The 27,500-nt window shown below is 40.7% G+C and overlaps 1 long non-coding RNA gene and 1 pseudogene across 2 annotated transcripts in view; both read right to left on the bottom strand.

Moving 5' to 3' along the window:
- Positions 1-320: 320 nt before the first annotated feature.
- Positions 321-25,370, bottom strand: LOC145500298 (inactive tyrosine-protein kinase 7-like; annotated as a pseudogene). The gene is made up of 10 exons (XR_014051040.1): positions 24,894-25,370; positions 15,555-15,761; positions 14,878-15,036; positions 14,024-14,328; positions 13,112-13,318; positions 8,566-8,727; positions 4,567-4,878; positions 3,657-3,794; positions 3,175-3,357; positions 321-2,018 (listed from the first exon to the last, which is right to left on the bottom strand). The product of XR_014051040.1 is annotated as an inactive tyrosine-protein kinase 7-like (transcript).
- A 250-nt stretch (positions 25,371-25,620) lies between these two features.
- LOC145500348 (uncharacterized) overlaps positions 25,621-27,500 on the bottom strand; it is a 2,485-nt gene continuing 605 nt past the window's right edge. Inside the window, exon 2 of the long non-coding RNA XR_014051053.1 lies at positions 25,621-27,052. This is a non-coding gene — a long non-coding RNA (uncharacterized LOC145500348). The remainder of the gene's footprint in view (positions 27,053-27,500) is intronic.

Below are 27,500 nucleotides of genomic sequence, written 5' to 3' on the forward strand. Positions count from 1 at the left end.
CTCTGGTCATACCAGAAAGTTGTTTAAATTCTGGATACTTAATGTAGCTTGTTCTGTTCCAAGACATTGTTACTCTCTACGGCTGCAGCGCTTCAGGCTTTGGGTCACGATTTCGTGACGGCTAAAGTTGTTGTAAGACTAATGTCTCAAGATCAAAACTTTTACGCAAGAGGTTCTTTTGTTCCTTTGAAACTGATCTCATTGTTCACTGAACACATGAATAACACTGAGCGTCATAAAACACAATGTGACGAGTATAAACTGCATGATTATTTGCTTCTCTAATTTAATCCACATCTCTTTGTGGTCGCAAGACAAAGGCTGGGTGCTCCTAAGACACATCCATGTCAAAAGTACGCGTCAATACTTCAGACAAAAGCGAGCTTTATGTATATATATAGGTTGGAGCTCGAGGGAATAGACTAGTTGCATATATCGTGAATTTGTTGCGCTGATGAGACGATCGCATTTCTGTGTTTTCGCCAGCAAAATGCATAGACTATGTGCATAAACGCTTGTGAACAAGCTTGCACTTGAAGGGTCGAGAACTGGCTGAGAGTGAAGTGGCCGAGGGGAGATTGGAATGCATGGTCTTTCTTCCCGCTTTTTCTTTGCCCCATCCTCGACTAGAGAGCCTGTTCACAGGCTAGTGGGCAGTATAATTCTGGCCTATATCTCGGTCCGCATTCTTGGTCACTTATGATGTACACATCTTATTAATTTTATTTGAACAGTTGTTTCTTGCTAGATAACATAAAATAACATATTTAATATCAGTAATTTAATCAGTTATTTTTTCACTACATAACATACATAATTTATTTACCGGAGAAAGTCAATGCAAAAAACTTACTTTTTTTGGATTCACCTATAGCAAGTAAACATTCAGCTTTTCCACTCACCGACGTTTCAGCCTCTGAAGTGCCTGCTATCCGGTAGACTGCTGGCAGTCTGCTTTTCTCTCGAAATTTAGCAGGGACTATGAGGAAATGACGCTTTAGCCTAAAGGGGAATGGGACGAGACATGGGCGCGGCACGCACGAGAGGAAAAACCATACTGCCCTTTTGCGTCCGCGATAACTAAACACTCTTCTTAGTGAGCCTAAGAGAAAAACCGGCTGCCAGCAGACTAGCTATCCTGGAGAATTCGTCTTGAAAGAAGCGACTTCGGAGGCCGCCATTTTGAAACTGTACTCGGCAGCCAGGCCGTGTTTATGTGACGACAAACAAAACAACAGCCACAAAACTTTATTCCTTTTTCAATTATTTACAGCCATGAATTTTAGGTTAATGAATTCTCTTACATCTACACTTTGAACTACACTCTGTGACGTCATTCCGTCCGACTTGATAGGCAGGAAGGAGAAAAACCTGCAACTGACTTTGCATCCTTCACAAGGTCGGCAAAATGTATTTTTTCCAAGCGATTATCCTCTTCACTATCTTCACCGCTATCATTTTTGGAGTTTAGAGCATGCTTGGCTTAAAATAATACGGCTCAAGAGCAGCCATAACCCAGAGTGGTAGTTAAAAGGCTTAAAAAATAATTCTGCCTGATGTTATGTTCATGGTTAAATTCTCTTCCTAGGTATTTAGGGTGTTTATGATAAATATAAGCCACAAAAACGCAAAAAAGACTGAGGCAAGTGCCTCGGCTTGCCTGCCACGAGCTACGGCCTTGATATGTTGTGTTCTGTATTTACCTAACACGGCACATGCGTGATAATACCAGTTATACAGACTGATCTGTAATTCACTATTTCCATTCACTATATCCTTTCCTAACTTGATCATATATGTAAAAAATATAGCAATAAACATGCGTGCCACTCAAGATACAGTAAACTCCGTTCGTTTAGAGGGTGGAGCAACATAGCACATCATCTTCGTTCTTCGTTCGGTGTTTGTCCTCTTGTCATTTTACAAAATAAGAGATGACACCATGAAGAAAGCCATCACGACAAACATTCCATGAGATGTCAAAGTCATCGCACCACCTTCTGGGTTTTCTAGGTTTTCTGGATTAAAAAAAAAAAAAAAAAAAAGATAAAATCATCCCTGACTCTTACTCCTTTATGCAGCTTTTAACGTTTGAAACGTTTACAGAACACGTAAATTGGTCCATAATCAAACATTCCAAATAACAATTCCCAACAGGCCATTTGGAATAGACGGATTCGGCTAACGTGTTTATATCCTTGTTGCCACCCAGTTCAGATCATGTGATGATTCATTTGGGAGGTTACAACTGTTCTGTTTGTACATACACCCATGCAATCAGTTACGACACGCAAATTGCACAATTGTGACCTCCCAAATGAATCATCACGTGGTCTGAATTGGGTAGCAACAAGGATGTAAACACGTCGGCCGAATACGTCTATTACTTTGTGCCTCTGTTTCAAAACGAGTTTTCGGGCAAAACCTTTCTTATGATCGTTGGATGTTGTCCTTAAGTAGCATTTTGAATGAATTGGTAAAAGTTCAATTGAGGCCTTACACTACTGTAAAATGATATTAAAATCTTTTAAAAAATCCAAGCTTTCGCCGATCTACGGTTCCCTGATGTTGTCGTAGATCGGCGAAAGCTTGGATTTTTTAAAAGATTTTAATATCATTTTACAGTAGTGTAAAGCCTCAATTGAACTTTTACCAATCCTTTCTTTTAATATGAAAATGACTTTTATTGGCATAACAATGAACCTGTGGACAAAACACATTTTCATGTGAATGGTTTTGCACGAAGACTCGGTTTGACACAGAGGCACAAGGTAACTCGGAAATGGTCAATTCCTACTGGAAATTTCGTTTTGAGTGGCGAAAGGTTCTATTTGGAACCCAATTTTTCCACGAGTACAACAAAAATATCAATAACCACAGAGTGGTTGAAAATTCCCAAAATCGAAAAATGAAAGGGATATTGCTTGCACTGGGGAAGTACCCGTGATGGAGAGTCTTTAAAAAAGTGTCCCTTTCTCAATGATATATTTGAATTTTGCCAGTTTTGGCCTTTGACGGCCTTTGCACGTTGCTTTTTTCATCTGAAATATGGTATAATCGAGACGGGCGTCACAAGATCGCTATTTTTTGAAATGATGCCATTATTCCGGGAGCTTTCCTCAAACACAGTAACCAACATTAACCAGTATAGTTCAATATCAAGTTGATCCCTACCTTCGACTGTCACAGTGAGGGCAAACTTCTGACACCGATCCTGATCGATCTGCGTGGAACAATTTGATGGCAGGCAACAATAGTAACTTCCACTGTCAGTCGTCTCCAGGTCGGCGATAATCATGCTATAAGGGGCATATCTTCCCTTGCGTGTGATACTGTAACGTTGATCCTCCGAGGAATCTAAAATAGAACCATTCGGGTAATGAAGAGATCATATTTATTATCGTGCCAAACTGAGTGGAAGTGCCATAAATTTATATCCCAGTGCTTGTTTTTGCTGACTGTCAGACTGACTGACTCACGGACGGACGGACGGACTGACTGACTGACTGACTGACTGAACGAGTGAGTGGTAGGTTGGTTGGCTGGCTAGAGAATCCTTTAAACCGTGAATGTAAATTAAAATGGGCTACTCTTGATCTAGCGATGGACTCTAGGTTGATAAACGTGAACCAATCTGTCAAAACTTCAAAACTTACCATTACAAGACACAACACCGCGCTTAGATTTCCATTCCACTTTCAGCGGAAATCCTGTGGCGCTGCATTCCAGTGTCGCGGTCTCTCCCGTCTTCCCCACGACTTCTTTTTCGCCTTTATGTTCAAACCACGGCGCAACTAAAATGAGGTCACAGAAAGTAAGACAATGTACGCAAGGATTGGTATTGTGGCCTGCTAGCTACTTAATCTATACTCAAAAAAAAAAAAAAAATTGAATTCCCGCTTGCTCATGGGACAACTAGCTCTAACATTTTGCTTGCCCTAGGTAAGTCTTAGTTTGCTCTTTTATTGAATTAGTTGGTAGATGACTTGCCAGATCCCTTGCCCATCGGGCGATTGGGAGTGAAAAGTTACTTGCCCAGAAGGAGAATCTACTTGTCCCTGGACATGCACGAGAAGAATGGCTCGTGAATGAGTGGATTTTGCGATTCGTACAATATAACTGTACTACTGAGAGGATATACTTATTGATCAATCATAGTGCTGTATGATACAGTCTACGGTCCATGGCCGATTCGTCCCCCGGACGCTTTTCCTATCCAACTTTGGACGAAGGAACGCGCCTTGGCGACGAGGTTGGGTCTCTGGTTACTTTTCGTAAGAGTTTTTTCAGGGGACCAGTAACATGGGTAACTCCCTCAGTCTCTGAAGCCAAGACTTTTAATTTTTAGTCACGACCAAAAGAATCATGAGAATGTTGTGGGTACGAATTTTGCACACTTTACACAGATGTTCAAGTTACGAAATCCGTTTCACAAGATAAGCATATTTCGATTAATTGCTCAAAAATGGCGTTATCCCGAGAAAATATTCACATCTCGTAACTACAAAATGCACTTGTACTTTTCAAAAACTAACAAGTAGTATTAGCGGGATATGTTTTTCTTACTGTGAATCACAGTGCTAGCGGTCACATTGTATTCTCTGATGTTTCGTAACAGCACTTGTAGCAGACAGGTGTAGTTCCCTCCATCTCTGACACCAACGTCTTTGATGGTTAGTGGACCAAGCGTGTCTCTAGGGTCTCTCGGGTCGGGATTTCGCACACTTTTCAGCACCACACCATCTTTCAACCATGAAATCCTTTTCAGTGGGGTGGAAGCTTGGTTTCCTCTTTCAGTCAAGTTGCAGATCAGTGTGACGTCATCATTGTGTTGTAAGACACCGATGTCAGAGACAACAACTCTGGGAATTTCATATCCTAAACACGCAACAACATAAACACATGTAAGGAAACCAGTCTGACTTGACTAACTTGAACACTGGCCATGCCGGCTTCTTTGGGTTGAAAGACCCATGTTGGAGGAGTTATTTAAGGTGCAACCATGAACAACTGTTCATGTATATCAGCTTCACTTATGCTTCTCGCCATCCCGGCCAAGTACATATTATCCAATGCTGACCATGCACCCGTCTGTTAATTAAAAGTGTTGACAGACCCATGTTGAAAGAGGTTTTCAAGGTGCAGCCTAGAGCAACTCTACATAGACGTTCGTTAGCTTGAAAAAATGGCTCCATCCCAAGTGCATCGAGACATGTAATACAAGAAATGTACAAGTCCGGTATACTTAACAATTAGACCGGTAGCCCGCAAGGGCTACGGTTTAATAGTCCACGAGGCGAAGCCGAATGGGCTATTGACCCGTTGTCCTTGAGAGCGAACGGCCTAATACATTGTTTTAATATCACCCAACTAGTCGGACAGAAAAGGCAATAATAAAGTTAGCTAATACAGGTTGGAGAAATATTTATTTGGGAATAAAACGAAAGAAAGTGTCACGCTCGATTGCGCCAATTTCGCTACTCGAGGACTATTACTAATAGTCCTCTAGGAGCATAGCCAATTAAAATGCAGGATTTGCATTAGTCCACTAGTTGGGTGATACTAAATACAAGTTAGTCATCTACACCTTCAATTTGGTTCTAACATAAAGTCTACTTGCATTTACAAGGCAGGTGAAAAACAAAAATTTTTAATTTGAAGTATAGTTGACATAAAAGTAGATCATCAAGCCTGGCCTGAAGGCTGAAGGAAAATCTATCATCTCTGTAAGTACATTTGATGTTCCTATCCTCAGCAATAATACTGAATTACTTATGCACAACGGTAACATTACAATAATTGAAAACAATTCGATTATGGGCTCGAGATTTCTATCGCGCGATAGAAATAGAGCGCGAATAATCTAATTGTTTTAGTATAAATGTACTAGTCGTTCAAAACTTAATCTAAATCCTCTTCACAGATACGTCGAAAACGCCAAGAAGCGGCCTTCATTTTGTTAACAAGGGCACACTGCTACACTTTTCACTATCTATCACAGAACGGATAGCGAGTAGGGTAGCCAATCAGTGCAGTAGGAGCGTACTTTGGAGCGTACTTTAGTTAAATCAATTTTAACGCTTTCTCTATCATAACTTTTAAACACATGGCATTCATGGAAATCAGGTTTATACACTTACTCTATATAATACGCATACTCACGCTACTAACAATACTAATACTTACACTGCTTACAATACAACATAATTGGATTACTTGCGCCACTTACAATTCTAGCACGGCAACATCATACCAGTTTACTCCTGGCACTAATGTACATTCCGAGTTGCAAATTACAGAAAATATGCATGGTATATATGCGCCTTGTTTCTTTTCCTTTCATTTTTATTTTCGTTTTCAGGGGACTAGGGTCAAGTTGTCAAGAGATTACAAAAGAGGCAACAGAGGCTCCCACTTTTTTAAAACGATTGTAGTTGTATTTTTTTCCATTTCATAGATATGTTTTAAATACAGTAAGAAATCATTTAGTTTTGGAGAACATTTTTTCTGTCTACATAGCCAAATGTAATATTTAGCATTTAAGCAGCAGAAGTTAATTTGGAGTTTATGTTTAGAGCTATCCGGCCTTAGGCCCAGTGCTGTATCAGGCTCTAAGGGTGTCTCTTTGGCAATAACTTGGCAAGACTGTAGCCATACTTTAAAATTGTTCCAAAAGTATTGAGTTTTTGGGCAAGCCCAAAATAAATGTGCAAGTTTCTCTGTTTCTCTTTCGCAGAAAGTGCATTTCTCGCTATCGACGAGACCAATTTTTTTCAAGAAGTTGTTTGTTTATATTCTTCTATGAAGAAATTTAAAATTGAAAGTTATAAGTTTTGTGCTCTTTGTACATTGAAAAGCCATTTGGTAAACCTCTTTCCAGTTGAGCTCTTGTTTTGTTGTGAGAGTGACGTCTTCCTGCCACTTTTGTTGACTTTGGTTGGGTGGTTCACTTTTTCCTGATACAAGTTTCTTATATACTAGTCTACTAGGTTTTTTGCTTTTTAAAAATTTTGACAAGAAACTTTCATGTTTAATAGAGGTTCTGATGTTATGGGGTATATATCTTTGAAGAAGTTTTATTGAAGAAATGATTCCAAGAAAGGTTAACAAAAAAAAAAAAAAGTTTTCGATTTCTTTCAAGGAAAACAACTTGTTTCCTTTGATCATCAAAATGTAAATTATCATTGCTCGCGCCGTCATTTAATACGTCAACAGTTCGTCAGTGCTAGTTCTGTGTTTCTATCGAGTTTTAGTATAAATCTACTAGCGTTCTATCACGAATGCCGTTCTCTGATTGGCTACGCTACTCACTATCTATTCTGTGACAGATTTCTAATCTTAAATCATTATTTATACACGGTAAAAAATTTATCAGGACAATAAATTCCAATAAAATGTCTAAGATCCTAAACCTAAACTTCGAATCCTGATATTATATTAACTTACAACAATATTCTACATATAAACCTGATTTCCATGAATGCCATGTGTTTAAAAGTTATGATAGAAAAAGCGTTTAAATTGATTTAACTAAAGTACGCTCCTACTGTAGGGTGTGAACAACAAAACACCCACAAGAAATACGTGCAGGATATGACTAAAATCCTGCGCTAGAAAATGTGCAGTGTAATGTAAGCGGGGCTCGCGGATTTAACGTTAAATCCGTGAGCCCCGCTCACATTACATGGCACATTTTCTAGCGCAGGATTTTAGTCATATCCTGCACGTATGTTGTTCACACCCTATAGTAGGAGCGTACTTTGTACTAACAATATTTAGTATAAAATAAGTTCCATCTTTGTATCTTGTAGTTTAATCCTGACGAAGTCCCACTAGCAGACGAAACCGGTCGATTAATAAACTCAGTTGTACAAAATCAGTAGTTTTTGCTGCGTGCTGCCCACAAGTATTTTTATTTTAAAATATTTGTTTTAAGAACATTAAATTTCCGCGGGGCAACTATCAGCCGATGGTTCTCCGACAGAAACACTCTATTGTTTCAATAGAAATCTCGAGCTCAGAATCTAATTGTATGTTAGTATAAATCTACTAGCGTTCTATCATGAATGCCGTTCTCTGATTGACTACGCAACTCACCGTCTATTCTGTTGTAGATGGTGAGTTGTCTAGCAATGTGCGCTGGGAGCCGCTTCTTTGCGTTTTCGAAGTGTCTTTGAAGAGGATTTAGGTTAGAGTTTTGAACGACTAGTAGATTTATACTAAAACAATTAAACTATTTGTTCTCGATTTCTATTCGTGCTAGCTGACTCGGGCTGCTCCCTCGTTACCTATCAAGCGATAGAAATCACTCGTGAAAGTTTGGGAGAACTCGAAAAAGCCTGTCGGCTCGTGTTCCCACAGCATTTCACGTTCTCCCAAACTTCCGCTCGTGTTTCTATAACTCGATAGAAACACGGTACGTGTTTTTTATTTCTGGCTTTAATGCTGGCTTTAATGCTTCTGGCTTAATGCTTTAATGCTTAAAGGCTTAATGGATTAATTATTTTCTGGCTTAACGCTTTAATGCTGGCTTTAAGTACAATAAAAAAAGTGTGCATATCGTACTTGTGATGACGCTAACGCTAAAGCCATGCCTCTCACTCTGGACATCATTACCCACCGCAAAAGCATGACACTCGTATGTTCCCAGAGCACCAAACAGGCTGTCGTCATCCAATGTTACATTTCTTATGAACATGGTTAAAAAGAGCTTCTTCTTTTTACCATCTGCAAAAGAAGCGTCAAATGTAAATGAATTTTTGGTGTACTCTTGAAGTACCCACATTATCCTCATTTTCACAATGGTCAAGGTCAAGGTCAAGGTCAAGGTCAACTTTATTTAGGCAGGGTGGCCCAATCAGCACTTGGCTGGTATCAAAAGGGGCCCTGCGTAAATTAAGACTACATTAAATTTCTATACATAGAGATTAACGTTTACAATTATAAAAAATTAAAAATAAAAACTACTCTCTAAAATAAAGTCTAAGAAGATTTTTAAAAATGGGGAGCGATGTTGCTTCTTTTATTGTAGTGGGTAAATTATTAAAATGAAGCGCACCAGAGTATCTGAAAGTCCTTTTCCCTAGCGTTAACTTGGGTTTCGGCAAGTGCATGTCGTTCCTTTTCCTCGTGTTGTAAGAATGAACGTTGCAATTTCTAATAAAATAATCCGACAAATATGGAGGAGCTAAATTATTTAAACATTTAAAAACTAAAATGCATTTGTGGGCTTTTCTTTGGGTTTCCAAATCCACCCACCCTAACATTTTAAAAGATCCTTCGGTTGTTGCCCTCCTTTGTATAATGCGTGCTGCTCTGTTTTGCAGACGTTGCAAGCTGTTACTGCAACCGATTGACAGCCCATCCCATACCGTGTTAGTGTAATCAAAAATCGGCTGAACTAAACAATTATACACGCATTTAGCAGCTTTTAGAGTAAGGTAGGGTCGTATGCGTGACAGCAGGCCGAGACGTTTTCTTACTTTCTTACAAATCAATTCTACATGTTCGTTCCATGAAAGATTCTCATCTAGTGTTACCCCTAAATAACAGAAGCTTGATACTCTGTCAATGTTTTTCCCGTGAAGCTCTATTTTATAGTCTGGGCAGTGTTCTAGTTTTTGCCTAGTTCCAAACAGCATCCATTTAGTTTTACTCTGATTGAGTATCAGCCTGTTGCTTACTAACCATTTCTCAACATTGGTAAGATCGTTTTGAAGAACCTGCTTGATGATATCTGGACAGGAATCAGAGAAATATATAACAGTATCGTCGGCATACATGCCTATTTGTGACTTCAGTAGACTTTGCGGGAGATCATTGATGTATATCACAAATAGTATCGGGCCCAGTATGGATCCTTGGGGAACCCCATAACTAATAGTTAAGCTCGATGATTCGTCTTGGTTGTATTTGACCTTCTGGGATCGAGCTGTAAGGTAGTCTTCGAACCATTTCAAACTTTTCCCTCTAATTCCATAATGTTCTAGTTTGTGGAGCAGGCAGAGGTGGTCAACGAGATCGAACTCTTTTTTTAGGTCTATAAAAATAGACCCGGTAATCATCTGTTTATCCATTTGTTCTAAAATGTGATCAACAAAGTGTACAGTGGCTGTTTCAGTGGAGTGTTTCTTACGGAATCCTGATTGATGCACTGACAAGGAATGGTTTCTGATTAGAAATGCTACAAGCTGTGATTGAATTGCTCGTTCCATTACTTTAGAAATCAACGGAAGGACTGAAATCGGACGATAATTATTTGGGTCGCTCTTATCGCCCGATTTGTATATTGGAGTTACCTTCGCAGTTTTCCATTCAGATGGTATCATACAGGTAGAAATTGTTAAATTTATGAGGTAGGCGACTGGTCTAGATATTTCATTTGCTGCATCTTTCAGTAATCGAGCAGGAATTCCATCGAGGCCAGTAGCTTTAGTTGACTTCATTTTGAGCAATTCTTTTTGAACAAATCCGGATGACACCTCTTCAAGGACAAAGTCTTGTTCAACTCTAGTTGACATAACTTTTGGCAGAGTACAACGTTCAAAATGGCTGCTCAGAGAGTTTGCGATCGATGTAAAAAAGCCATTGAATCTTGAGGCTGTAAGACCATCACTGCTTGAAGGTACTGATTTGATTTTTTGGGGGACGATTTTATGCAAAGTTCGCCACATCACCTTTGGGTCTTTTTCATCCGCCAAATGATTTGCATAATAGTCAATTTTTTCTTTACGCATTCTTGTGTTTATGGTGTTGCGTAACCGCTTATAATTGCTCCAATGTTGTTCTTTGTTTGTACTTAGGGCCTTTTTGTGGTGGTAATCACGCTCTTGCATAAGTTTCTTTAGATCGCTTGTTAACCACGGCACTGAATATCCACGGGCGCGACGCGTAACAATGGGTGCGTGTTTGTCGGCAGCTGTTAGAAAAAGGTCTTTAAAGGCGTTCCAACTACCCTCTGGTGTTTCTTCGAGTTCGATGATTTCCCATGGGATGTGTTTTAGGTCGTCACGGAACAATGCTGGATTATAATGTTTATAATTTCTCGTTTCAATAATTTTTGGTGGAGGGCGTTTCATCCTGTGTAGCTTTCTTACCCCAAAAATAGCACTATGGTCAGAAAAACCAACTGGTACAACACCGGCAAAATAAAGTTCTGGCCTTGAGGTGAAAAATAAATCAATTAAAGTTCTGGTGTGCTGCGTTACTCTTGTAAATCCTTTGATTAACTGTTTTAGGCAAAATGACTTGGTTATCTGTTGAAGGTGTTTATAAGATGTTGTTGATTTGGAGAAATCAACATTTAAGTCCCCCATGAGTACCGTTTCCGCACCGATACTCTTAAGGTTGTTTAGGGTCTTCTCCAAACTCGAATTAAAAGCGGAAATATCCGAATTTGGTGATCTGTAAATAGAGCCAACCAACAGCTTCTTTGATTTCGGTTGAGACAATTTAAACCAAATTGCTTCTAAATCTGCACACATTAGTTCGGGATTTGCTTCGTCCAGTCGATTGAAGCTCAGGTGTTCAGCGATGTAAACTGCTAATCCACCCCCATGGCAATTTCTATCTTTCCTCAGTAAATTGAAGCCTGGAAGCCAAATTTCTTCGTCTGAAAATGACTCATCCAACCATGTTTCGTTTATCGATAGCACATGAGGTTTGTGTGTTTCGCAGAACAGTCGAAGCTCGTCCACCTTATTTCTTAGGCTGCAGATATTCAAATGGAATAGACGCAAGCCCCTCATTTCACGATGTTGAATAGGCCCAGGGCCTGGATTTAGTTGTATATCATTCGATAATAAAATGACATTTGCAATCATGGCTGTATTTAGAAGGCGTATAAAGCGAATCAGCTTCATGGTCTTCGTTGCGTTCGCCATGCTGGTTGCGAGGGATCTCGGAGTTGACTTTGCTGGATAAACGTTGAGCTTCACTTCATTTGCGTCTTTTGTAGCCATAAGAATTTGAAGGTTACTGTGTTGGGTTCCTTGAGGGCAAAACTTCGAGACTTGAGCAAGGAGTAAACATATTATTAAATAAAATGTAAGAGAGCTCGCAAAACTCGACCGACCCGCCATCTTGACCACGTGGAACGTGAATTTAGGCAATATTGTTGCCTAAATAATGTATAACACGACTTCCAGCATTCCAGGAATCTATCTCTTTGAGATGGTGGAAAAAGCTGTAATCATATCAAAATTTCCAATCTGGACATTCCTGTGCATAACTTACTTACACCTATATTTCTAGTTATTCAATTAAACAAGTATATTTTACTGTACATGTGCCATGCTTCAAGTTTATTTTAAGCTCATAATATACTCTAAGAACGTAACATGTCCGTCAGGAGACCTGATTCAAATTCACAACGCTTGAAATACCAGTACTAGCGACATTAAATCACTCTTCCTCAGGGAAATTCTTATTTTATCTCACATGTATATTATTATTATTATTATTATTATTATTATTATTACTGTTACTGTTACCGTTATTGTAACTGTAACTGTTATTGTTATTGTTGTTGTTATTGTTATTGTTATTGTCATTGTCATTGTCATTGTCATTGTCATTGTTATTGTTATTGTTACTGTTACTGTTACTGTTACTGTTATTGTTATTGTTATTGTTATTATTATTATTATTATTATTATATATGAGGGCCACTAGTTTGTCAGTGCTAACTGTAAAGTGTTTTTACCCTCGTTAAATAAAGTTATTCTTTTTCTGTTCTTCTATATACTGTATTTTTACTATTAGTAGTATTCACACGAGGACGGGTAGGATTCCATAAATAGTGGAATGTGCATGTATTGTAGAGTTTGAGAGTAATTTTCTTTTGTTTTTTTTTGATTACTTCTCGCGTACAATCGATGACACACACCGCAAATACTGGGCCCAATAAAATTGTTATTATTTTTTTTTTTTTTAAAAATTACATTTTGCTTCCATTTTTAACGACTTTATTAGAATTGTTATTGCCAATAGTTTTGTGCTGTAGACAATTATCACGTAAGTTTTGTATATGTATGTATATGTTATTATTATTTATCATTTGTACTTGGGAACTTTCAGTGAAAGCTAGGCTAACATGCAAATGAACCCCTACCTTCAAATGTGCTTCCGTTCTCGAAATGCAAGTTGTCATTTGGTTTTAGTTCCACAAACCTATTGAATTTATCTCTTCTCATAAATACGATCTTATCGGGGACCTTGACTCCTGCTGCATCAAAAGCAACACAGGTTACTTGCGCTGAGGTGAACTCAATAGGATAAATGTTCTCTGGAAAAGGCTCCACAATTCCAAAAACGGAAACTGAAAGATGGAAAAGAAACAGCATTTATTGATTCAGTACTAGATAGATCGAGAAATGAGTTTCGCACAAGGTCCTAGTGTATGGCGAAACGTGTTGTGAAACGTAATATTGTCAGACCGGCTGTCTAAACCGGTTGAATATTTTGTGTTCAGGGACAATATGTGTCTTTATAAATAGGCATTGGCCGAATTCTCTCAGTTTGTAGCAGGAACTGTTGTGGGAACAACATTGAAGAGAACATATTGTTTACATCACTTCGCGTTTCGTTTTAACATGCAACGGTCCGAAAACACAACATCACTAGCTACACTTGAAACAAAAGAAGTCATCCAAGTCTTCGATTCATTGAAAGCGAAGTATCTAATATGCCAAATGAAGTGAAATGCGCCCTTCCTATGATTATGCTTCTTTGGAGTGCTTTTAGCAAGTAACAAGTGTAACTGCCTCCCTCTCTGAAGTCAACGCTTTTCATTTTTAGTCATGGACCTAAGGTATCCTGGGAATATTGCGGATACGAATTACTCATAATTTCTACATGTTTAAGCTATGAAATCCACTTCACAAGATAAGGTTAACTGTTCGAAAATGGCTGCTTTATATTGAATCCTTTCTCCGAGAAAATATTGTCGTCGTAAAACTAGAAAATGCACTTGTACCATTCGAAGAAGAACAAGTAACATCAGCAGAATACGATTTTTTTTTACCACGAATAACGGTACTAGCGGTCACATTGTACTCTATGATGTTTCGTAACAACACTTGTAGGTGTAGTTCCCTCCATCTCTGATACTGGCATATTTGATTTTCAGTGGACTAAGCATGTCTCTAGGGTCTCCCGGGTTGGGATTCCGCACACTGTCCAGCACCACACCATCTTTCACCCATGAGATCCTCTTCAGTGGGGTGGAAGATGGGCTTCCTCTTTCAGTCAAATTGCAAGTCAGTGTGACATCATCATTCTGCTCTAAGTCAATCACATCAGGAACAACAACTTTGGGAATTTCACTTCCTACGAAACGCAAGCAAACCAATCTCGTCTTCACTAACTTGAATACCACTTAAAAATTATCTAATGCTGACCATGCATCCGTCTTTTTAAAAAACTGTCTAGAGACCCATGTTGGAGAAGTTGTTCAAGGTGCAACGTAGAGCAACTCTGCATACATGTACGTTAGCTTCAAAAATGCTCCCGCCATCCCAAGTGTATCCAAACATGTAATACAAGAAATGCACTGCTCTAGTGTATGTGTATGTATACAGGTACAGATTAGCCATCAACATATTGAATTTGGTTATAACATGAGTGAAGCAAGCAAACCATTGTGAACCAACAGTGTCTTGTTTATAAATGTGAATTTGACACGTTTGACGCTCATATTCTGAGCAATATATAGCAGCGAATAAACTTATGCCCAAGAATAAATTCACCGAATAATTAAATTACTCGTTAATATTAATTAAAAAGAAAAGAAGCATTTCCCACGTAGTTGTATTTCTCTCATTGTCAAGAAATCATAAATTACTAGAAAGTACAGTAAAAAAACCTTGCATGTCTTACTTTTGATGACGCTAACGCTAAATCCATGCCTCCCACTCTCGAGAGCATCACCCACCGCGAAAGCATGACACTCATATCTTCCCAGGGCACCAAACAGGCTGTCGTCCTCCAAAGTAGCATTTTTTATGAACATGGTTACAAAGAGCTTCTTTTTACCATCTGCAAAAAATGAAATTTTTGACTACTGTTCATGTGCATTCACTATGGGTCTTTGTAGAAAATTGTTGCCTTAATAATGTACAATATGACGTCCGGATCTATCTCTTGGATATAGTGGAAAAAATTGAATCCATATCAAACTTTCCAAGCTGTGCATTCCTGAGCATAATTTACTTACAGCTGTATTTCTAGTTTTTTTTAATCAAACAAGTGTGTTCTACTATACGTGTGACATACTATTTTGAATTCAACATTTGCTGTAAGAGCATATCTTGCATGCCCTTCACGAGACCTGATATGTATGCAAAATGCTTTGAGTGTCACTACTAATAACTTTAAATAAATCTACCACAAATTTGTGAGCATGATGTGAGCTGCTCATTTTTCAATTCATGTATATGTTATAATTATTTGTTATTCTTTGTGCTTTTAGTCATAATTTCCAACCTGGAAACCTTCAGTGAAAGCTAGGCTAACATGCAAATGAACCTCCACATGATATAGGTATATATCATTACCTTCTAATGTGCTTCGGTTGACGAAATGCAAGTTGCCATTTGGTTTTAGTTCTACATAGTTAGCAAATTGGTCTTTTCTCATAAATAAGGTCTTCTCTGGGACCTTGACTCCTGCCGCATCAAAAGCAATACAGGTCACTTGTGCTGAGGTGAACTCAACAGGATAAATGTTCTCTGGAAAAGGCTGCACAATTCCTAAAAGGGAAACTGAAAGGTGGAAAAGAAACAGCAGTTATTGAGTGAAATTCAGTAAGAGGACTAGATAGATTGAGTAATGAGTTTGATACAAGGTCTCGGTGTATGGTGAAAAAAAAACGAAAAACGTTATGTTGTTAAACCTGTCTAAACCAGTTGAACATTTAGTGTTCAGGGACAAGATGTATCATAACAAATCGGTATTGCTTTGGCCGGATACTTGAAACTGTTACGAGAACAACATTGAAGAGAACATATACGAACATCATTTCGTGTTTCCTTTAACATGTAACGGTCCGAAAACACAACATCACTAGCTACACTAGTACTTCTGAGTTTCAGGTCTGTAAGAACTTAATTGAAGCAAAAGAAGTCATCAAAGTCTTGGGTGCAAGTCAAGTGAAACTTTATTTCAAAGTCATTAAAAATTCATAGTTTACGGCTACGAAAACCTTGACCGCGGCGGCGTTTGGATATCTGATCTTACTTAGCACAGATTTGAGAGATTTACGAATTACGATTTACGAATTCAGGCCCTGCTTTAGTTTCGTTTGAGAAGATGCATCAAACAGACGAGACCGTGTTTTACCACATTTCCAAACTCCTTGAATAGAGGAGTTCACGCTCTAGGCGGCATTATGGGTAATCAGGGCAAGATTGCAAAGAAACAAAGCGACAAAGTGTACGTTTTTCTTCGTGTTTCCGTTCTGAGTTTCATTTTCGAGAAGAGAGTTGACGTATTCATTTTTTCGAAGACGTTCACGTCAGAAGTGGCGTCGTGCATCTCGTGTTTTAGTCGCAAACTCTCGAACAACTGAGAGTATTCGAAAATGTTCGAGTCATAAATGATCGCTATATCTTCGAAGAACATCTAATGCAACATTAATCTACCAAAACGTGGCCCGTATGATTTATCGAACACTTCGAGTCATTCACGAGTATTAAATTTGAATACGGAAAAACAGGCCGGATTCCTATAGAATATTCCAGGTGTATTTCGAGTCAGCCGTAATCGAATACGTCAAAACATTGCGGCATACGCGGCGTGCGCCGATCCGTAATCGAGCGAATTCGGGCTCGAATATTTGGCTTTTCACGCAGTGTTTACTGTAGATAGAAAACTCCCTTTTGTATATTTACTAGCGTTTTTGAGTCGATTTAGCTGGGCATTAGCCCACTTATCAGGGTAATGGAGATGTTACTTGATCGAATCATTCGGTTTTAACCGTAAAAAAATTCTTACGCCCACAACAATCACTCGATCGGCTCAAAAACGTTGGCAAACCTAGAAAAGGGGTCTCTCCGTCTACAGCTTATGTTTTGTCTCCAAATGTGAAATCAGAACGGAAATATAAAGATAAACATTTGTTTTTATGCGGCTTTGCTTCTTTGTAAATTTGCCCAGATTACCCACAATGCCCCTTAGAGCGTGAACTCCTCCATTATGTCAAAAAAAAACGACATTGTCCGTCGTATTTCAACTCTCGTATCCGTGTCTGAAAATATATTTGCAAGCTCAGAATGAGTTGTTCTTTCTACTGAGCCTCTTTTTCCCGTTAAGCTACGGCCGTGCCACAAACATTTGGGCCTTTTTGTGGCCATTTCGATGAGTCAGGCAGACGTGAGACTTCACAGGGAATGGTCTCTACCTCACACGCGCACGCACGGCCATCAAAGCGGCCCTTTTTCTATCTGTGAATACCATTTCACGTATAAAGGTCAAAAGTGGTAGAACGCCTGGAACTCGGTAAGTACGAGCAAATAAGCACATTTTCTGTGTGCATATTCCTGTTGAAAATTTCGGACTACCTTTCACAAATACATTCTGGTCATTTTGAAAATTTTCTGGTCGGTGAAACCAAGATAGTCGTGCCATTGTTGAACATTCCGACTGAAATTTGCGTAATTTTTGCGCAAATTGTATGAGACGAACGATGTTGAATACAGTCGAACCTCCTCCAGTTGCGTCCACCTCTCGTAAGCGACCACCTCTCCTCGACTAGTTTCCCAAAATAACAAAAGTTTCCAAGTCATATCCCTATATTTGGAACCTGTTGTAAGCGACCATCTCTTGTAAACGACCGCGACAACTTTTAGAGCTAAAAGTTTGAAATTTTCTTTTGTTTTTAACCTCCTGTAAGCAACCACTTGACAGATATTGGATAATAAGGTGTTATGACATTGTCGCTGTTACAATATGCACGTGATTACTATCAATGTTCAACTAGACTAGAATCGAGTTTCATCCTCGTGTCTTACTACGCTGTACGCTATTGAATGTTTGATTAAACGGAACTTGAAACGTGGTGGCAGCGAAATAGGAAGAAGAATCCTTCGCCTACCACTTACAGAGTCGCAAACTACAGCTGAAATAATCCTGTAGCCATGTCTGACACCGAAACGGCGACTGAAGCACCACCACCTGCTTTTTCGCAACAGCCACAAGCACAACAGGGACTTGTGCAACACCCGTCTTTAAGCGCGATGGCCGGGATATTGCCCCCTGGAAAATTAGTTACGACTGGGAACGTGGCGGACAACTGGAAAGTATGGAAACAAATGTAGAGCAACTACATGGTCATTGCTCAACTCGAGATGAAACCATCGGCGTACAAGGTCGCCTTGTTTCTCCATTGTATCGGTGTTGATGCGCTAAAGATTTTTAACGGCTTCCAATGAATAAGTTGCCAGTAATCGGATACCCGTGTTTGCGCGAAGAACTCTGGGATCGTCAGGGGGCAAACATTGCTAGTCGCTGAAACGAAGTGTATGGCGAAACGTTGTTTCGAGGTACAAGAAAACGATTTTTGAGAGGGATCAACGCTTTTTCGCCGTCGTTTTTATCGCAAATGGATTTGGGCAATGTTAATATGTGGAATATGTAAGTTTTTCTTTGAATAACCGTGAAATATGTGACAAAATCTACCGATAAACTCCGTTGTTTGCGTGAGGTTTATTGTGAAATTTACATCGCGTAATGGTCTGAAAATATTACAAAATTAATTAGGTATGAATCGAGACGGAGGAATAACCCAGTAAAGCCTTTTAAGTTGTGTACAGGCTACTTTTGGCTTATTTGAAACCTCAGTCGTGCAAATAATACTGGAAATAAGCCCGGTGGCGATCATTGTACTGTCAGGGGTTGATTTAATGACAAATGAGTCCGCGCGACTCATGCTGTGTGGCTACTGTGTTGCTCAAGGCCTTTGTTTTGCTTTTACAAGCACGTATTTCAGTGATTTTCCATTCTATAACAGATCAAGGGTAGCTCCTTGAATATATCTCTAAGTATTTGTATTTGAAAGTGCCATTTGTGCGTGATTATGCTTTCCAAAGCTTGGTATTGACGGTTGAGTGAAATAGCCCGACACAAAGGGTAGTAGTTCATTCTGCAATTTTCGATTTCTGTTTTAGAGCTTCTTTTCTGTCCTAATATTTAACTTCTCGGAGGGTCTTTTCTACCATTTGCTCCGGGTAGCCTCTCGAGATCAGGCGTGTATTGAAATTTTCAATATTCTCTTCAATGTATTTCACAATAAACCTCACGCAAGCAAAAGGGAGTTTATCGGTAAATTGTTTCACTTATTTCACGGTTATTCAAACAAAAACTTACATTTTCCATGTATCAAAATTGCCAAAATCAATTTGCGATAAAAGAACGGCGAAAAAGCGTTGATCTCTCTCCAAAACCATGTTTTTGGGCGTCGAAACAACTTTTCGCCATACATTTCCTTCTAGCGACTTGCAATGTTTGCCCCCTGACGATCCCAGAGTTCTTTTCGCAAACACGGGTATCCGATTACTGGCGACTCATTCATTCGACAGTCCAGACGATAAAATGATCAGGCAAAGATAATACAAAAGTTCGACGAATTCACCATCGGAGAACTTAACGAAACCTTTGAAAGGTACACTTTCAACTCCAGAAACCAACAGGAAAACGAAAGCATTGATGCTTATGTCACCGCCTTCCGCACACTCGCGAAAACATGTAATTTTTGTGACAGTATACGTAATTCGATAATTCGTGACAGGATCGTCCTGGGCATTCAAGATCACCGCACTCGCAAACGGCTTCTACAAGAACGGAGTCTCACTCTGTCGAAGTGTATCAATCTTTGCAAGAGTTCTGAAGCAACGAATTTGCAATTAAAAACGATGTCTGGCGCCCAGCACGAAGATGTTCACGCCATGCAAGATAAACATCCGCCTTCAAGCCGCCGTGATGACAAGTCCAAGAAGAGCCGCGCGGAGAAACCGAAGACATGTAAATTCTGTGGTAAAGCACATCCTTTCGAAAAGGGCAAGTGTCCAGCGTGGGGAGCGAAATGTACAAAGTGCGGTGGCGGAAATCACTTCGCAACAACCTGCACAACTCCGACTAGAAAAGTGCACAACCTGAGGGATGAATCCTCCGATGACAGCGATGTGGAGTACATTACAAGCATTGTTGCACAACCGGAAATGATACACGCCGTCACGCAAGAGCATGATTACCCAAATGCAATCTACACTGAAATGTTTGTAGACAAGACAGAAGTGAAATTTCAAGTAGACAGCGACGCCTCAGTGACCACAAAGACGCTATTAGTGTGGAACGACACAACACTAAAGCCACTGGGTTCCTGTCGATTAATTCTCCACAATCCAAAGAACAAGAAGAAGTTCTCGGTGGAATTCCTTGTCGTTGACAGACAACTGACACCACTCATAGGAGCAAAGGCAGCTCAACAGATGGACCTAATTATTGTCAACACACAAAACTTCAAGATCGCAGAACCGCCTGAACGACCGAGGACAGGGGTTAGGAGTGTGCAGACAGATGATGAAATAGTAGCCGGCTACCCAGAGGTGTTTCAAAGAGAGCTAGGAGCACTACCAGGAACAGTTCACCTTGAAGTCGAACAGGGCGCCACTCCCGTCGTCACACCGCCTCGCCGTGTCCCAACGTCACTCAGAAAGAGGCTGAAGGAAGAATTGGATCGACTACAGCAGTTGGAGGTCAGAGCTCCAATCAATGAGCCCACTCCATGGGTTAGTATTCTTGCTGTGGTTGTGGAGAAATCTGGAGCGCTGAGAATCTGTATCGATCCCAGGCCAGTTAACACCGCCCTGAAGAGAGAAAGGTATCAGCTTCCTGTGCTTGAGGACATACTCCCGAAGCTGTCAAAAGCAAGAGTATTCTCGACAGTTGACCTCAAGTCGGGATACTGGCACTGTGTCCTCGCCCCTGAATCCAGCGTACTCACGACCTTCGCGACCCCCTATGGAAGGTATAAATGGATTCGTCTGCCCTTCGGTCTCTCCGCCTCATCCGAGATATTCCAGAAGCACCTGATTCATGCACTGGAAAACCTACCCGGTGTTCTGTGCATCGCGGACGACATCCTCATCTATGGCACTGGAGAGACCGACGAAGAAGCAACCGCAAACCATGACAGGAGTCTACAAGATCTCCTTCAAAGGTGCAAGGACCGCGGCATTGTCCTCAACCCAGACAAGATGAAGCTGAGGATGAGTGAAGTAAATTTCATGGGACATCTCCTGACGAACAAGGGCCTGAAGCCTGATCCTGCTAAAGTAGAGGCGATCACGAAGATACCTAAGCCACAAGACGTTGAGGGCGTTCAGCGCCTCAACGGATTCGTCAATTATCTAGCCAAGTTCCTTCCAAAACTGTCTGAAGTCATAGAACCGATTCGTCGCCTGACTCGGAAGGACTGGAACTGGTCCTCGGAACAAGACCAGGCGTTCGCAAATGTGCAACGGATAGTCACAGAAGCGCCTGTTCTATGTTACTACGACCCTTCACAGGACCTTAACATACAGTGTGATGCGAGCCAGGGTGGCCTTGGCGCAGCGATACTTCAGAACGGCAAGCCCATAGAGTACGCAAGTCGTTCCCTCACCGACATAGAAACCCGGTACGCTCAAATAGAGAAGGAGATGCTGGCGATTGTTTTTGCTCTTGAGCGTTTCAACCAGTACACATTTGGTCGACATGTACACATCGAAAGTGACCACAAGCCACTGGAAATGATTCTACAGAAACCACTCGCTCGAGCACCTCGACGCCTCCAGTTAATGATGATGAGGTTACAGAAATATGATTTCACCGTGCACTATGAGCGTGGCAAGAACATGCATTTGGCCGACATGCTGTCAAGGGCTTACCTGACCTACGAAGGCAAAGAAGTAGACGACCTTGAATCAGTCAACATGGTCCGTTATCTGCCCATATCTGACCAGCGTTTAGACGAAATAAGGGCAGAGACCCGGAGGGACCAGTCTCTGCGAGAGTTGTCAGAGACTATTCTCGTAGGATGGCCTGAAAACAAGGAACATGCTCCAGCACTGACACACCCTTACTTCAGTATGCGCGACGAGCTGACCGTACAAGATGGGCTGGTTTTCAAAGGGAATTCCGTCGTGATACCGAAGAGCCTTCGCGCGGATATGAAGCTGCAGATTCACTCGTCCCACCTCGGAATAGAGGCGTGTCTGAGGCGTGCACGCGAATGTATCTACTGGCCAGGCATGGCCGCAGAAATGAAACTGTACATCTCCGCGACAGCACTACCCACGCAAAGGAGACACTGATGTCCCACGAGGTCCCATCTCGTCCTTGGGAGAAGATTGCCACAGACATCTTTACCCTTGATGGCAAGGATTACCTGGTCACCATAGACTATTACAGCAATTTCTGGGACGTGGACAGATTGCCAAACACCAAGGCCAGTACCACCATTGTGAAGCTGAAGAGTCACTTTGCCCGGTACGGCATACCTGATCAAGTGATCAGCGACAATGGGCCGCAGTTTACACCTGACGAATTTGCCGACTTCTCCAGAACATGGGACTTTGAGCATCTTACCAGTAGCCCTGGAAATAGCAAGGCCAATGGCAAGGCCGAGTCTGGGGTGAAGACAGTGAAGCGTATCCTGAAGAAATCAATCAGGGCTGGAACCGACCCATATCTCGCCATACTCGACTATAGAAACACGCCCACACAAGGAATGATGACCAGCCCAGCACAACGTCTGATGAGCCGAAGGACCAAAACACTCCCTCCTACAACTCAGAATCTACTACTGCCCAGGACTGTAAACCTGGAAAGTGAAAAGAAAGAGCTGCGACAACGCCAGCAGGCCCAAGCCAAATACTACAACCGGTCAGCAAAGGATCTACCCAGTCTGTCTGAACGTGACATTGTTAGAATGAAGCCATTCAAGCTTGGCGACAAGGCTTGGCGCGAGACCCAAGTCTCTGCAAGGCTTGACGAGCGGTTATACACCATTGAGACGGACAACGAAGCAGCTACCGCAGGAACTGACAGCATCTGCGAAAAACGTCTGAATCGCCCGTTGAACCCATCATCACAGGGCCAGAACCGGATATGGCCAGTGCAGATGAAAAGGCGACTACAACTACAGCGTCTACCCCTGATCAGAGCAGTGCCCCTCATGAGTCACGCCCTAAAGTGGTGACCGTTCCGGAACAGTGTCGGAGATCAGAGCGAGTCAGGAAGAGCCCAGCATACCTCAAGGACTTTGTTTGTGACTAGACTCGTGACTTAAAATCTTTCGTTGCCGTTATCATAGTGATTAGTGTTTATCGTGTATTGATCGCTTTGTGTCGAACTCACCAGCTGCTAGATTTGTCTTATGGACCCATTGATTCCGAACTGAACTGACATTGACTTTTTTGTCATATTTTTTTGTTTGTCATATTTTTTTTTGTCAAAAGGGAGGATGTTACAATATGCACGTGATTACTATCAATGTTCAACTAGACTAGAATCGAGTTTCATCCTCGTGTCTTACTGCGCTGTACGCTATTGAATGTTTGATTAAACGAAACTTGAAACAATCGCATTCCTGGGTAGTACAAGAGACGGAAATTTCTCAATGGGAAGTACCGAATTTTTTCTCGAAATAGACTTTTCATATGAATAAAACATTTAAAACATGGGGTAAGCTCTGCAATTACCTTATGCTAATAAGGCAAAATTTTGACCCAATATGGTCTAAGCGACCACCAAGGCTTGACATTTTGAGTGGTCGCTTACGGGAAGTTCGACTGTATAAAATAAAACAGAAATAACACATTTTCTGTCTTGACGGGTTTTGTGACTTGAATGGTTTTGCTAATCTTCCTCAAGATGTCAGATGCAAGATGATGGACTGTTGTTGATGATTATTTTGAATATATATATGTTTCAATGGTAAGCAATGTCACGCAACTTGACAGAGTCTCCATGTATTATGATACGGTATTTTTATGACACTAGTTTAAATACGAAGGGAGATACATCAAGATCTTGTGCGAAGTAAGTGATGAATGTATAAATGTTCTCTGCAAAGGGCTGATTCAGTTAAGAGAACTGGATGGAGTAACGTGTTTCGCATGACATCTAGGCCTGACATGGAATTGTCTCGTAACGAAGTAAAGTTATAATATCCCGCCCCCCGATCGCTTCGCTCTCCGAGTTCTACTGATTCGCGCTCGCTGAAGTTTTTTTTCCGCCCTCGCCGGGAGCCTGTTCGCAGGTTAAATATGAATCCGCATACCCTTTCCTTCATTTATTCGGGCCCCTGGATTCTCTCTACGTGGAGTCGTCAACAGAGCAGGTTTCACAAAAATATTCACTTTGTCGAAAAGGAATCTCTTCTCATTGAATTATATCTACAACATTTATACGTTTGAGGTCTGTTCCAGAGGTCGTGCTACTGTCGTGCCGAACTAAATTCAAGAATTAAATTCGACTTGAGCACGGAATTAGCACGACGTTTGAAACCACTCAGTTCGGCAGGCTGAATTATAAAGTTCGGCCCTACTACTTAGCACGGCAGGCCTTGTCATGCCGCACGGTCGTAGCGTGACTTGGCTACCCCTTGCGGTGCCGAACTGAAGTTTTTGCCTGCTGCATTAGCTGCCGTTGCTTTCTAGCATTTAAAATGGTCTTCAGCAAAACAAACTTCTTCCGATCTTCGGCGCCACTGAATCAAATTCGACGTTTGAAACCACTGCCGTAGTTTTGTCATGCCACTGCCGGGCGACATTCGTTTGAGTGCGGCACGGCAGTAGCACCACGTCTAGACTAGGCCTGACTCAATACGTTATCAATGGTAAAACCAATCTAACCTGAAGAAAAGCTCTTGGTTATGAGTGAAGGCAGCAACAAGAACAGAAACCAGAAGGAGACTGTAGCCATGATTGAATCGCGATGCGAGGAGGGTTTGAAATTTAATTGAGTCGATGAAATATCCTTTTTATGCTTTTATTATTGACACATATTGGTCATAGAATGTGCTTCCTGACACGCACGATGACGTCACGCTGTCACGTCCAGACTTCCTGTTCATTCGCTGAAACGAAATTGCCCCACATAATAATAGCGATAGTTAAATGTCAAGTCACAATTCACAAACACTGTCACGTAGATTTTGGGGGTCAAGATTTAGGCTTTTGCACATTATGATGGCATTTTATCGAGCATTTTAGTGAGGCAAAAGCATTAAGTATTATTCGAGCATTTTAGCGGCATTTTCCCGGAAAATTAATTTTTCCACTTACAGAAAATAGAAATAAAAACTATTTTCTACGAGAAAATGAAGACTTAACATGTCAAATGCCACCCTAATACGGCCGAGTGGAGACTGAGGAGAGGTTAACAATAGTCATTTACAAAATTACCCTTTGGTGTATTAATTATTAAACACGTTGAGTTATAATGTGTATACATTTTTTTAAGCACCCTGAGCTGTTAATTGTGTTTAAATGTTAAAATTATTAAAATTTAAAAACCCTATGTATGAGCATTAACCATTAAACAAGCATTTTAGAGACTTTTTTTTTGGGGTGGGGGGGGGGAGACAGCATTCTAGAGGGAACAATGGAGCAATAAGGTGGGGCATTTTAGTGGGGAAATAAAAGCATAATATACAAAAGCCTACCGCTTTATATAATATCCCTTTTATGCTTTTATTATTGACACATATTGGTCATAGAATGTGCATGCTGACACGCACAATGACGTCACGCTGTCACGTCCAGACTTCCCGTTCATTCGCTGAAACGAAATTGCCCCATATAATAATAGCGGTAGTTTTTAAAGTCAAGTCACAATTCACAAACACTGTCGCGTAGACTTTGGGGGTCACGATTGGGGGTACAGTGTGGACGTGATCAAGACCCGGGGCACCGGGAAGTATCGCTTGTAGTTCGACTTTGGCCCACTTCATTTTTCATTAAAATTGACAACTTGCACAGAATGGCGGCGAACCCTTTTGCCCCATTTAGTCTAGGGTATCGATTTTGGCCATTGCGGTCATAAATAGGGTATGGTTTTTCTACTCTAGTCTTCAATTGGGTATGTTGTTTAGAGGAAGCTACGTTTTCATTATTGTCTATAAGACCATAAACAAAAACCCTTCAAAAATTATGTTTAGGACAACAATAATATATTGTGTCAGCCGCAACGGTCATAAATAGGGTATCGAAGTTTTGGTCAGGTCATAAATAGGGTAGGGGAAAATCGCAGATTTTGGTCATAAATAGAGTAAGGGATTTGGGAAGCGGACCACACACCCCCACTGAATTTTTTTGGGAGAACCCTGCCCCCGCTCCCGGGTGAAAATGACTTTCAAATCTGCGATTTACAAGTGTTAAAAACGCCGGAGATGTCGAAGTCATATCTGGGTAACATCTCGTTTATATCCCGGACGTACCTTTGGGTCATTTTCAGTCATAGTTGGCTATTTTATTTTTTCTCTTTCAAACCTCATTGCTTATATATGCAGTGCCGTAGCCAGCCAAAGGAAAAAAAAACAACAACAATTGCCACTGAGGCAATATCCATAAATTCAGTTCTTAGGTATTTAGGGTGTTTATTATGAATATAAGCAACAAAAACGAAAAAAATGACTGAGCCAAGTGCCTCGTTTTGCCTCTTACTACAATAGCTATGGCCTTGATATGTTGTATTCTGTATTTACACGGCAAATGTGTGATAATACCAGTTATACACGGACTATCTGTAATTCACTACTTACTTCTATTCATTTATATCCTTAACTATTCTTTCCTAACTTTACCATATACGTAACAAATATAGCAATGAACATGCGTGCCACTCAAGATAAGTAAACTCTCCGTTCCTTGAGAGGGTGGAGCAACATAGCACATCATCTTCGTTCTTCGTTCGGTGTTACTCCTCTTGTCATTTTACAAAATAAGAGATGACACCATGAAGAAAGCCATCACGACAAACATTCCATGAGATGTCAAAGCCATCGCACCACCTTGGATTTGTGGATTAAAAAAAAAGCAAACAAAAGATAAAATCATTCCTGACTCTTACTCGTTTATGCAACGTTTTACGTTTGAAACGTTGACAAAACACGTAAATTGGTCCATAAACAAACATTCCAAATAGCAATTGCCAATAGGCCATTTAATTTGGAATAGGCGGATTTGGCTAACGTGTTTATATCCTTGTTGCCACCCAGTTCAGATCACGTGATGATTCATTTGGGAGGTTACAATTGTGTTGTTTGTACACACACCCATGCAATCAGTTACGACACGCAAATTGCACAATTGTGACCTCCCAAATGAATCATCACGTGGTCTGAATTGGGTAGCAACAAGGATGTTAACACGTCAGCCGAATACGTCTATTACCTTGTGCCTCTGTTTCAAAACGAGTTTTCGTGCAAAACCTTTCTTATGAAAATGACTTTTACTGAT

This window comes from Orbicella franksi, chromosome 1 (genome assembly GCF_964199315.1).
Source record: "Orbicella franksi chromosome 1, jaOrbFran1.1, whole genome shotgun sequence".
Classification (NCBI taxonomy): domain Eukaryota; kingdom Metazoa; phylum Cnidaria; class Anthozoa; order Scleractinia; family Merulinidae; genus Orbicella; species Orbicella franksi.